Raw genomic sequence first — 12,441 nt, forward strand, 5'->3', positions numbered from 1 at the left:
CGTTTAGTTGGACCATCATTTATTTTTCAACAGGACAATGACCCCAAACACACCTCCAGGCTGTGTAAGGGCTATTTGACCAAGAAGGAGAGTGATGGGGTGCTGCGCCAGATGACCTGGCCTCCACAGTCACCGGACCTGAACCCCAATCGAGATGGTTTGGAGTGAGCTGGACCGCAGAGTGAAGGGAAAAGGGCCAACAAGTGCTAAGCGCACACAAAGCTTCGTTCAGCACCATATTATTTTGTTACAACTGCTGGTTTGATTTCATACACACTCAATGCTGTTTTATTTTGTTTAGTTAGATATTTTATGCCTTTTCTGCACAACTTTGCATGTTTGATTAAGTGAAGAATATTGAATCGGAATAGCATGCTGTATCAGGGCTGTTGATTTAATAAATATTCACCTAGATAAAGAGAAAGCGTTTGTGTTTATTTTGAGCAAGAGTGATTTGTCTGTGAAAATAAGGTCGAAGATCTTCCACCTGCGGTGAAACGGTTGATTAAACAGTAACATCTAGTAAAAGTTATCAATTATTACTGAGAATTTAACCATTGTAATTATCAAGAGCTTTGAGCCACAATTACAACACCAGAGGACATCTCTGATTTCGATTAATGAATAAGGATTTTTGGTTAAGAAATACATTTTTCTCAAATTATGATTTTAAATTAGAATTCTTGATAAATATTAATTAATCAATAATCATAATTCTCACATTAGGATAGATTCAACAGACTCTTGAATCTATTTTTTAAGGTTCTTTTTGATTAGGATCATGATTACCATACACATGCAATGTATACCTCAGAGTTCACAGTATTCCAAAGACCTTCTATTGAAGTTGGTATCATTCACACTTTTGAAGATTGGTTATAAAAACAGAACAGGCACCTGTGATTGAATATTTAAGTTGACCTCTGTGAAAACTGAAAAAGAAGCAAAAAGCAGTCACAACCTTTACCAAAAAAAAAAAAAGTTAAAAAACCCTGTCGAAGCCTTTAGATGGCTACATAGTGTTGGGCCCAGTCATGGGAGTAGGCAAGGATTTAACTACATGGAGAGTACAAAAGCATGCACAGTATGCATGCACAGAATGCACAGTATTAACCCAGTCTATGACAGCTGCCAGCAGTGAGGAGTCAGCTGGAATCCCTGTGACGTTACAGAGCTACAAAACTCTGCACAGTGCACCATTTCTTTCTCTTTGCCCACAACTCTCCACAGGCAGTGTTGGGGAGGACACTTGCGTGAATGTTTTGTTCTTGTTCATAGCAATGGGAAGTCAGAGTAAGCCTTGGTCAAATTTAGCACAACTGAAACATGGCAGGGTCCAAATTCATTAAACTACCTAAACATAACGTTTTTTTAAATCAGAAAACTTATTACTGCTATTAATGTTTTTACTTATCCAAGTAGAAAACAGTAAAGTGTTTTTATTTTCGTGTTAAAATTTAGTTAAAGTAAGATTGTGGGGAAAAAAATACTATGATAAAGGATTTTGTCATGTGATAAATTGGCACACTATTAAAAATGCATTTGCAATAAGATATTATCCACTTCATATCTTTTCATGTTCCTCCTATATTGACCGGGAATTTATCTGGTAAGATCAACAATGTTTTATATATATATATATATACTGATCTTTGTCACAAGTTTCCCATAACAAAAAACACACACCTCTACTTTCCCACTCTGCAAAACACAGTGTGAAACTGTAAATCATTAGCAGTTATAAAAAGATAATTGCAATATGGCATTTAAGCATATCCAATCTGTTAATGTGTAATTATAATGTAGTTAGATGAGAAACGTTATTCTTATTCTGTGAGAATGACTTATGCAAAAAACCTTTCTTTTCAAAAATCATTTAAGTCGAACAATCATTCCACGCTGGAAAATGAATGGTAATCAAGCATTACAACCTAAAACTAATTATATGCATGCCAACGATGAGTATGTTTAAACTTTTTACTAGAGTGGCAATGCATGTAAACATAACATGAAACATAATTTCACACATTTGTTTTCTATAATTCTAGCTATTTTTGTGTCTCCAACATGGTTTAATATACAAATAGTTTCAAACCAGATAAATAGGTCTGAAACACTTTTTTTTGTTGTTGCATGATTTGATTTCTTAAGTTTATAGCAAGGACTAATTTCTTATTATTATGCTGGATTTTCAGCCTGTCTGGTGCAGTTGGAGGTCAGAGCTTGGCCTGCAATGTTCTGCTGCTGCAGCACTGGGAGACACATCCATTTTTTATTCTGGCCCATGGCAAGAGCTAAGCTATAGATAGAACCGTATTTGTTCTCCCTTGAAAACAGCAACAAATCTTAAAATATGCAAGTAGAGGCCAGACAAGAAAAGTATCTGACTGAAGATGTGACATTGCATGTTTTCCAATGGGTAGGATTGACAAGACATGAGACAGTAGATGTTCAAATCTTGCAGACCAAACAGAAAGGCTGCCAGAAGGGGTAAGTTACTCTCTGCTCCTGTTGTTTTCAAGTCTTTTACATAACTTAGTTGTCATTCTGTTTTTGTTTTACCTTCTTTGCAAAAAACAGAAACAAATACCAATTTGCATTTCTTTCAATAATTTAAGTAAAATTTAAAAAAGAATTCCGGAGTTCTTAGTAAATAAACCCTATTTAACCACCTCGTGACTTTTTACAGTGTCTGGCAAAAGTATTTATGTGCCTTTAACTAATTTGGACACGTTCAAAAACACAGTTCTGTTATTTTATTGGTGTTTAATGCAATGGCCAACACAAAGTAACACAAAATTGTGAAGTAGAAGTAAAATGACACTTGGCTTTCTAATTTCTTTATCTAATATCCGAAACTGTGTGCCTGTGTAATGAATGACCTCTTCTGTTACCGTGAAAAAAAATCTAGTGTCCAGAAATTATCTTATGTGTAAAGAAATAAATTCTATTTTTCATCCAGAAATTAAAACAGTATGGTAAAAATTCAAGCCTAACATAACATGGTCATGCATGTTAACTCACAGGCTGTGCAAGGAGAAACAGTTAACAGTAATCATCGTAACTCTGGAGGACCTGCATACATCTGCAGTTCAGGTGGGAGGATCTGTTGATGGGACAGCTATCAGTGGTGCAATCCACAGAAACTGTTTTTAGTAAAGAATGGAAAATTTAAATATTTTTTGTCAGCTTTACCTTCAGAAACATTTATAGTGTGTTGTTGTTGCTTTTAAAAATAATATATAGGTGCATTTGTTGCTTTTAACTTTTTCTACTTTTCCATCCTTCCATCCATCCAGCCAGCCATCCATCCATCCATCCATCCATCCATCCATCCATCCATTCATTCATTCATTAAACACCAACTCCATGTATTATCTATGCTTCCCTTCAACACATGTCTGTCTTTATCTTTTAATGTTTCGGATCTCATTTATCCTCTTGCATAGGATCATTTCTCTTTGTGATGGGTTTTTAGTGAAAAATCTGATCTGGAGTGAAAAAAAAAAACATAGATTTATTTCTTTACTCGTTTGCTCCTTATGCCATGTTGGATAGGGAAAATAGAAAATAAAAAAAAATGTATGTATGTGTTTGGTAAAAATAGGACAGCTAATGTTGATGTGAGAAAGTGAGTAAATAATAAAAATATAATTCAAAATATGAAACTGCAGGAATTTAAATTATTCAGCTATCAGTTCCTTCAGAGGAGAAGTAAATTAAAGCAGCAGGAGTTCTGGGCTCCGAAACCTACAGAAAAACTCACATACATCTCTTTGAGGCTACATCTATATTTTGAAAGACAAATGTTTGCTGTCATGCAGGCAGAATGCCTTAAGAGTAGAAAAAGTCTAAAACTGTCTCCCATTTGGCAAAACAGATGTGCACCAACTGGCACTGGATAGAAAATTAGTTATTTTCTTCTGTGCTATGCATGGTTTCAAATGCTTGTCAGTTATCTTGAATCTTTACTAAAGCCTTTTTAAAAGGTAGTAGTTTATATAAATTTGTATAATTATTCCAATTATCATTCAAACTTTGAACCTGACAAGGGTTTTAATATTTTTACTATCCATCTTGAAAGGTACATTTGGAGGTACAGACACAATTTGCAGCCAATCCATGTTGGAGATGCTCATATAAGATGTAGCCATAAAGCTTTTAACCCTTGTTTCAGCGAATAGCCAAAAAAATCACATAGCTTCAAATCAGTGCTCTGATTTTGAAATTACAGTTTGTGTAGCATAAATGATGTATATAGAGAAATTGATTCTTGAGACTGCTACCACATTATCATTCTTGTGTGCAGATTCATATCACTGTAATCCATCTTTCAAGCTGCCATGCAAGCTGAATCACCACCTGCCTCGGGGCATGGGGCATAGATGAAGCATCTGAAAATGTTACCTTGTGTTTCACTGACTTTTGGGCAAATAGGAGATATCCTCTTGAGCCTAAAATAAATAAGGGTCAAACGCTATGTGTGGACGGGTAATTATGGTCAAAGATTTTCGTTTCTGGCAGACAGATATTCCCAAAGGATGCATCAGCGGTTTAGAGGAATCTGGCCTTGTTTTGTTCATCTGGCATCTAGCTGGTCCTTCACTGTACATCTATTTTTGCTGATGGAATTTCTTCTGCCCTTCCTGGTGCTGAGTATCATTTCCAGTAAATGTACAGCCATCGATGTATCAGATTTTATCATATTATGTATAAATGTCTTTTTAGATACCGCTGCTTCTGCAAATGAGTGGTTTGTTCTTGCTATGAGAAAAAATATATATATATTATTTTTTCAAAGCTGTATCCTGTTCAGGGCCACGTTGGGCTGGAGTCCATCCTACCTATGCACCCTGAAGCCAGTCTCTCACACAGCCAACACATCCATCCGTCTATTTGCTATTGCTGCTTTATCCTGTTCAGGGTCGTAGGGGTGCCCTCAACAGCAGCCAATGGTGGAGGCAAAGTACACCATGGCCACAAGTCACCATTCTTATCAAAGGGACACACAAGACAGACAACCATGCCCCATACAATTACAGCTGAGGGGAAATTAAAGCCATTTAATTGAATATTGACATTTTTGGACTGTTGTTATAGTACCTGAAGAAAAGCTGTGCATGCACCTAGAGAGTCTGCCTGGAGAAAACTTTTGATTTGAATCCAGGGTTCTCTTGTTGTGAGGGAACAGTGCTAATCACTGGGCAATGGTGCACCAAGGGCACTGCATCTTAAACTGTAGTTCCACTTAAGTAAAAAAACAAAGACTTCAAGCTTGACTTAAGCATGTCCTCTAAAGCCTTGTGAATAATCTTTATCTCACGTAATCATGGATGAAATTAGTGGGGTAAGTGGAGATCATTTGAGTTTATGATTAATGTTGAGTTATCATAGTGTACAGAAATGACTGGTTGTCATGGTAATGTTGGGTACATTAAATATGGCTTCAATTAGATGTTTCTCGACCATATGTGCCAGTCAAAAGGAGTTAACAGTAGGTTCCAATCTCATCTGCTTTTATTTAATACCACCATCTAAGCAAGCATTTAGGTAAAGGTTCATTATTGGACTGTGGGCTGTTTATAAAACAACTGGTTTTATATTTGTTGTAGGACCATGAAAATTACTAATTAATTTTGCATTAGATGACTACATGGTGTTTTTGAAAAATAAAAAAAATCAGAGATCCCAAATTTTTTCATGGTTAAGCTTGCATCATTACAAATACACATTTTAAGAAAGAAATAATAAAAGCATTTACTGTTGCATTCATTCAGAAATGTGACATTCATTTCTATTATTTGAGCACTGGAAGTCATCTTAAAGTAAGTGTGGATTTGGTGCATAGAGCATCAGCAAATATATAATAATCTATTACTATGAGACAGCAGTAGGCAGTGAATGGTTTGTTAATGCTAAACCTTTTCTTGTTTTGCCTGCGTTGTAAAGCCTTTCCTGTCACCTTAGTGCACCCTTAATACGAACACTGAATACATGTCCATCAAGAAAATAAAATGGCAGCATATTTTACTTCTCCAGATCTATGTGACTGCAGTTTTTTATCAATTAGATCCCAAGGGGATGCTAGAGAATCAGAGTTGCAGACAGGAGACAGAAGGAGAAGCAGATGGATTGTAGTGTGTCTGCAGTGAATGTTCCAGCAAACTCTTTATTCATTGTTTCAATAGTTGTACATATTTACATCAGAATGCATCATTTTTGGAGAAAGTTGTATTTCAGTTATTGTATTTTATGTAACTGAGTTCTGTTTGATTATGTTATATTTGAGTTAGCAATTTCCTTATTTCAGAATTAAAATTATTTGGTTGGCTTTGAAAGACTCAAAGAGATATCACTTACAGTACTGTCTGGAAAAACCCCAACATAAAATGCAATACAAATGTGAAACAATATTATTAATAAACAAAAACGTACCAAAAAAAAAAAAATGGCAGAGGGGTATTGTATGAATAAACAGAAATGAAAATGAGCATGCAGCACCAAAGTCTGCAAAGCCAGTAACCATGCAAAATTGTGCAGCTGAACAGATGCAGAAAACAGAATGGTTTTATCTTCTCACAGATGGCATCGTGAGACCACCTGAAATAAGTTGACAGAGGCAGCATGCTGTTGACATACCCCACTCATGAGACAGTGTTTACATGTACAAGCCACTGATAACGAACTAAAGGTAGATAAGGGAGATGAAAAAAAGAAAATAAAGGCACCAGAGCTTCAGTTGACATTCAACTCAAAATAAAATGCTTGGGGTCTTGGGGGTTAAAATATCAGAAAAAGAAGACATTTTTTATTTTGCGTTCGGTAAGGTAAATGGTGTACCAGGAAAATATATACACCATTGGGGAAAATATGCTGCAATAATTCACCTATTTTGTGTGTTGCTGTTGCAGGAAATTAAAGCCACCTTTTGTTGCCCACCTTTTCTGTACTACCAACTACAAATACATTTTGTACATTATTAGCATTTTCCATTTCCCCCTCAATTCTAGGGTTTGTTTTCAACATTACATCATAAAGCATAAAACACAAGCACTCCTATTCATTGGGCAGAGGTAGGGAAGTAGATCAACTTCAGGCATGAATGAATGGATGGAGAAGATAGAACACAAGTTGAACTCCTCTACCCTAACTCCAGCCATCTTTGATCTTCTGAAGAACTGCTGTTGGCTGTTTACAGATCTAGGTCACTTAGTAAGGGAGATTGTGTCTCTGCAGTAGTGGCCCTTAAGCTGTGGAACCTCTTTCCATTGCATAGTCCCCTGAAGACAGAATTGTTTTCATTGGCTTTTAATTCTATTTAACAGCCTTTGTACAAAATGTACTTTAATAATATAGTTTGAAGTGACTGATTGTGTTAAAAATCTTTATGATAGGTCTGTTGGCTTTTTCTGTCACCGCTTAAGTGTTGTAATTGGCTCTTGTTGTCCCCAGGTTTTCTTTGCAGCAATTTGATTATTATCATACAAGCTTTTTATGTCACTTATATGTTACTGTTGCACAGTATTGCCAATTGCTGTTTTTTTACTCCTGTAAATGGCTTAAGTAGCTTTATTGGGGGAGCAGTAAGAAGGTACGCCCTCAATGGATGCACTTCAGGTTAAATCAACATTGCTGCATGCAAACTCTCCAATACATTATCTGTCTCAGCATGAAACACTGTGGTGAAGGTAAAAAAAAAAAAAAATTAAATGTCATTACCAGACAGAAACATTGCTATATTCTTTTGTACTAGATATTTGAAACACACTTGCATTCAAAGTAATGGCTCTGGCAGAAATATATTTTCTCTTTCCAACTGGAATGCTTCCACATTTTGTATGCAACACATTCAAAAGATAAGAGGATAAAAGTGCACAAAGCCATGCAAGGTTGTCAGAAGAATAGATTGATTATTTGGAAACTACTCTATGTAACACTAGATTGAAGAGAAACATTTCTTAAAATAATCTGGTAATCTGGTGCCCCTGAGATACTTGATGCTAAAAGCAAGAGCTGTGGACATTAACAAAACCTGGACAATGCCTAAAATACACATCTAAAGAAACATTCATATATCAACAAAAACAGTAACATTAAAGTAAATTTAAATATGACTCCTAGATTGCAGAGAGTATATTATCTATTGGGTATGTCATATTGGTTTTTAACTGATTTGACCCACAAGCAGAAAGCAATTCAGGAGACAGTTTTACGGTAATGTGTTTATTTACAGTGCAGTGGTGTGAGCAGGGAAACTGGAACCGTGAAACCAACTGTAAAATAAACAGGATGGTAAGCAGGGAATACTCAGGGTAAAAAGCTAAAGAAACATTTAGCCTTAATGGGTTGATGGAAAGATCCGCCAGAGGGTGAGAAGCGGAGAGACCAAATAGTTGTTTACCCGTGAGACAGATGATGGCGGTATAATAGTGTGCCAGAATGATAAGCAGATCCAGGGTCTTCAGAAGTAGGCGCGGTGGAAGGAAGAGGGTGGACAGGGTTCTTGACTGGTATACAAGGAGCGAAGAATACTGGAGGATGCCAACCAGTGAGGTCCAAAAGGTTTGAGTCTTTGTTAATGGCGCTTGATAGCTTCTTTCCAGAAGTGGTAAATCCAGGCAGAGTTCCACACAAAAAGACCAGGACAGATTCTGGTAATCCTTCAAAGTAACAAATACAAATTACTAAGAATCAAGGCAAGGAACAAGACAAGGTAATGTGGCTTGAGCTGTCCCACTAAGGGACAACTCTGGCAGTGAGTTGCTGACAGCCTCCATCTAATATACAGGTCCTTCTCAAAATATTAGCATATTGTGATAAAGTTCATTATTTTCCATAATGTCATGATGAAAATTTAACATTCATATATTTTAGATTCATTGCACACTAACTGAAATATTTCAGGTCTTTTATTATCTTAATACGGATGATTTTGGCATACAGCTCATGAAAACCCAAAATTCCTATCTCACAAAATTAGCATATTTCATCCGACCAATAAAAGAAAAGTGTTTTTAATACAAAAAACGTCAACCTTCAAATAATCATGTACAGTTATGCACTCAATACTTGGTCGGGTCTTGTTCACGAGTGAGGGAAGAATGGAGCGGGAGATCGACAGACGGATCAGTGCGGCTGCCACAGTAATGGGGACGCTGTGCCGGTCCGTTGTGGTGTAGAGAGAGCTGAGCCGAAAAGCGAAGCTCTCCATTTACCGGTCGGTCTACGTTCCTACCCTCACCTATGGCCATGAACTTTGGGTCATGACCGAACGAGATCCCGGATACAAGAGGCTGAAATGAGCTTCCTCCGTAGGGTGGCTGGGCAATCCCTTAGAGATAGGGTGAGGAGCTCAGCCATCCGGGAGGGGCTCGGAGTAGAGCCGCTGCTCCTCCACATCGAGAGGAGCCAGTTGAGGTGGCATGCCTCCTGGACGCCTTCCTCGGGAGGTGTTCCAGGCACGTCCCACCAGGAGGAGGGATGACCCAGGACACGCTGGAGGGACTATGTCTCTCGGCTGGCCTGGGAACGCCTTGGGCTCCCCCCGGAGGAGCTGGAGGAGGTGTCTGGGGAGAGGGACGTCTGGGCGTCTCTGCTGAGTCTGCTTCCCCCGCGACCCGCTCCTGGATAAAGCGGAAGACGACGAGTACGAGTACAAAAATTTAAATCACACCAGAAAAGAAGAATAAACTGAAGGTTTTGTAGTGGCTTAGACGACGAAGAGAATTAAATGCAACTGAGATGTTGTAATCTGATCAACTATGTTAATGACTCACTGTCAGTTATTGCCACCGCTTGGTGGCAGTTGTTGCCACTAAAGATGACACATGCAGTTATTAGATTTAGGGCATGTTGGGCAACCTAGTTGATGTCACCATGGAGACAAGTTCAGTTCACAAGGTTATCACTGCCTTATGTATCACTTAGAAAACTATCCTTAATCAATTGGAAAAATAAAAGTAATCTTAGTATTAACCAGTATAGAGACCTTTTGTTGGATGATATTAGTCTTGAGACAGCCGCTGGCTCCACATCAGATCAATCTCCCTGGGCTCCTTTGATTGGCTCCATCACCTAGAGGGGATGAGGGGCCTTTGGCTTCATCATGAAGACATTGTTGTTGAAATGGGGAGGGGAGCGTCCCTGGGTTGGGATCACGGGGTGTCTGGTGCCTGGTGCTGTGACCAGTATAAATAGGCAGAAAAACTGTAAACATGGCTGCTGATTGTCATAATAATATAAAAACACCACATTTCACAATCTCCTGGGGTCTGATGTAACAGTTAAGCCCAAAAATCATCAGTCAGATTTGGGTTTAATGTCATCTTTTTATTTTACCAACATGCTTTTACTGACTGGAAGCAATGTTGATGTATTGAATGGTCCAGCCAGAATTCTGACTTAAATGTCCAAGAGCATATGTGAGCTCAAGATTAGGGTGATGGCAAGGAGCCCTTCTAATCTCAAAGATTTACAGCTCAGAACACAAAAATTTGGGTCGCAAAAATAACAAGGGTTTATTCCTTTAATGGCAATAGAGTTTTCCATTAATTATTGAGATGGGTATAAAAAGTTTATATTATTTTTATATACAAAGTAAATAAAAACAAATAAATCTGGTTGATGCTTGCTTTTATTATTTCATTATCATTTAATACATGCCAGTCTCATTCCCTATCAGAAAACAAATCTTGAATAAATTAAAAATAATTTTAAATCTAAATCTTACAGGTGTTTAAATAATTAGGGGCCTAACTGTACAAACATATTTTCACTGTACTCCCACTTGGTATATTGTATTAAAATTGTGATAGGCCAACACAAAGTTGTAAATTATTCTAAAATGAAATTAAAATGATACAAGATTTGGACTTTTTGCTAACAAAAGGGCTTCATGTATATGTATTTTGCTTCTTACACTCTTTTAATCCTAATCCTGTACAACCAGTTAACTTTAAAATCTAACCAATTAGTTGATAGAGTATGCATGTGTTTAATTTAACGTCAAGATAAATACAGCTGGTCTATGAAAGCCTTAGAGGTTTGTTGGAGAACATGAGTGAACAAGCGAGATCATGAAAATCAAGGAACACACCAGACAGGCCAATAAAGTTGCGTCAGACATCAGAGGGTACTGTTTAGTGCATATCAACAAAATTCTATAGATTATGGCACAACTTCAAACCTAGGACTTGGCCGTCCAAATAAACTGATCCAGGAGAGAGATTTATTCAGAGCAGTTATGGATGAAAGTATGTTATTACAAATGTATTGCATACTTTTTAGAATTTAATTGTAATAAACTTCGAACTTTTTCACCATTAGGCTTAGTGTTAGCCTATCAAGGGAACCTGGTACTTTTTCAGTGCATTGTTTAGAAAATCTGTGGTCAGTAGAAGGCTAAAACACAGCCAAGCAGAATTGGGTCATAGGCTATGGTTGCTTTTTGAAAAAACTCTTCATAATGTAGGCTTATCTGGTGTATTTGTATTGATCAATAACAGTCAATGTGAATAATTTATTTATAAAAAAGGTGCATTCTAATTTTGAGGGGTAAGACAGGGATAAAGAGATGCCAGAAATGTCCAAAAACATATTTCTGGGCAACTTGGATCTTTCATTGCTTCACATTAAAGGGCTAAAATACAAAAAACTATTTGGACTGCATTTTCCTGTGACCAAAAAAAAAAAAAAAAACACATAGCAGATTAAGCTGAGTTTAACTGCACATTAATTTCAACAAATGTGCACCATAATGCTCAAATTACAATGGCTCTGTTATTGTTTTCAATCAGGATTTGTGTGAGTAATTGTACTGCTTTCACCTGTGTCTTAATCTACTCCTGCAAGCTCATTGGCATGCATGATGATACTTGACTGGGTGCAACATATCACCATTATTCATGGACAGAGTACACCTCCGAGCCAGACTGACAGATCAAAAGATGATGATGATAGGATAGGGCTACTGGTGTTTTTGGGTGATGAATGGCCCTATCGTTCAGAGATGGCTACACTGGAGGAAGTTTGAGGATGGAGCAATTTTCACAGTTTTTCATCTAGTGGTTAAATTTTGCACTTCTGATACACACATATGTGTGCATGTATGTGTCAAACACAAAGAGGAGAACAGTATTCTAAAGTTACATTCAACTTTTTTACTACCACAAATATCCCAAAACATATGTAACCTCCTTTATTTCCCTTTGTAGTAACCTTTATTTGAACAAGGCAAAGCAAAACCCTCTTCCAGCCCCTCCTCTTTCCCTCCAGCTAGTTGTTTTGGAGTCATTCATCAGGAGGAGTGAGACTGAACAATCAGGGGAAGCGCTGGCAGGATCCCTGTAGAGATGAGGCAATATTGAATTGATGGTATCATTTAAAAGGCACAAACAAATTGAAGAACGAAAGCAGTGCTGTTTTTTCTACTGTCTAAATGCG

At 37.3% G+C, this 12,441-nt stretch overlaps 1 protein-coding gene across 6 annotated transcripts in view; it reads left to right on the forward strand.

Moving 5' to 3' along the window:
• Nucleotides 1–12,441, forward strand: part of LOC124872311 (astrotactin-2-like) — a 513,868-nt gene that overhangs the window by 166,509 nt on the left and 334,918 nt on the right. The window lies entirely within an intron of this gene.

Source organism: Girardinichthys multiradiatus, chromosome 8, assembly GCF_021462225.1.
Source record: "Girardinichthys multiradiatus isolate DD_20200921_A chromosome 8, DD_fGirMul_XY1, whole genome shotgun sequence".
Lineage (NCBI taxonomy): Eukaryota > Metazoa > Chordata > Actinopteri > Cyprinodontiformes > Goodeidae > Girardinichthys > Girardinichthys multiradiatus.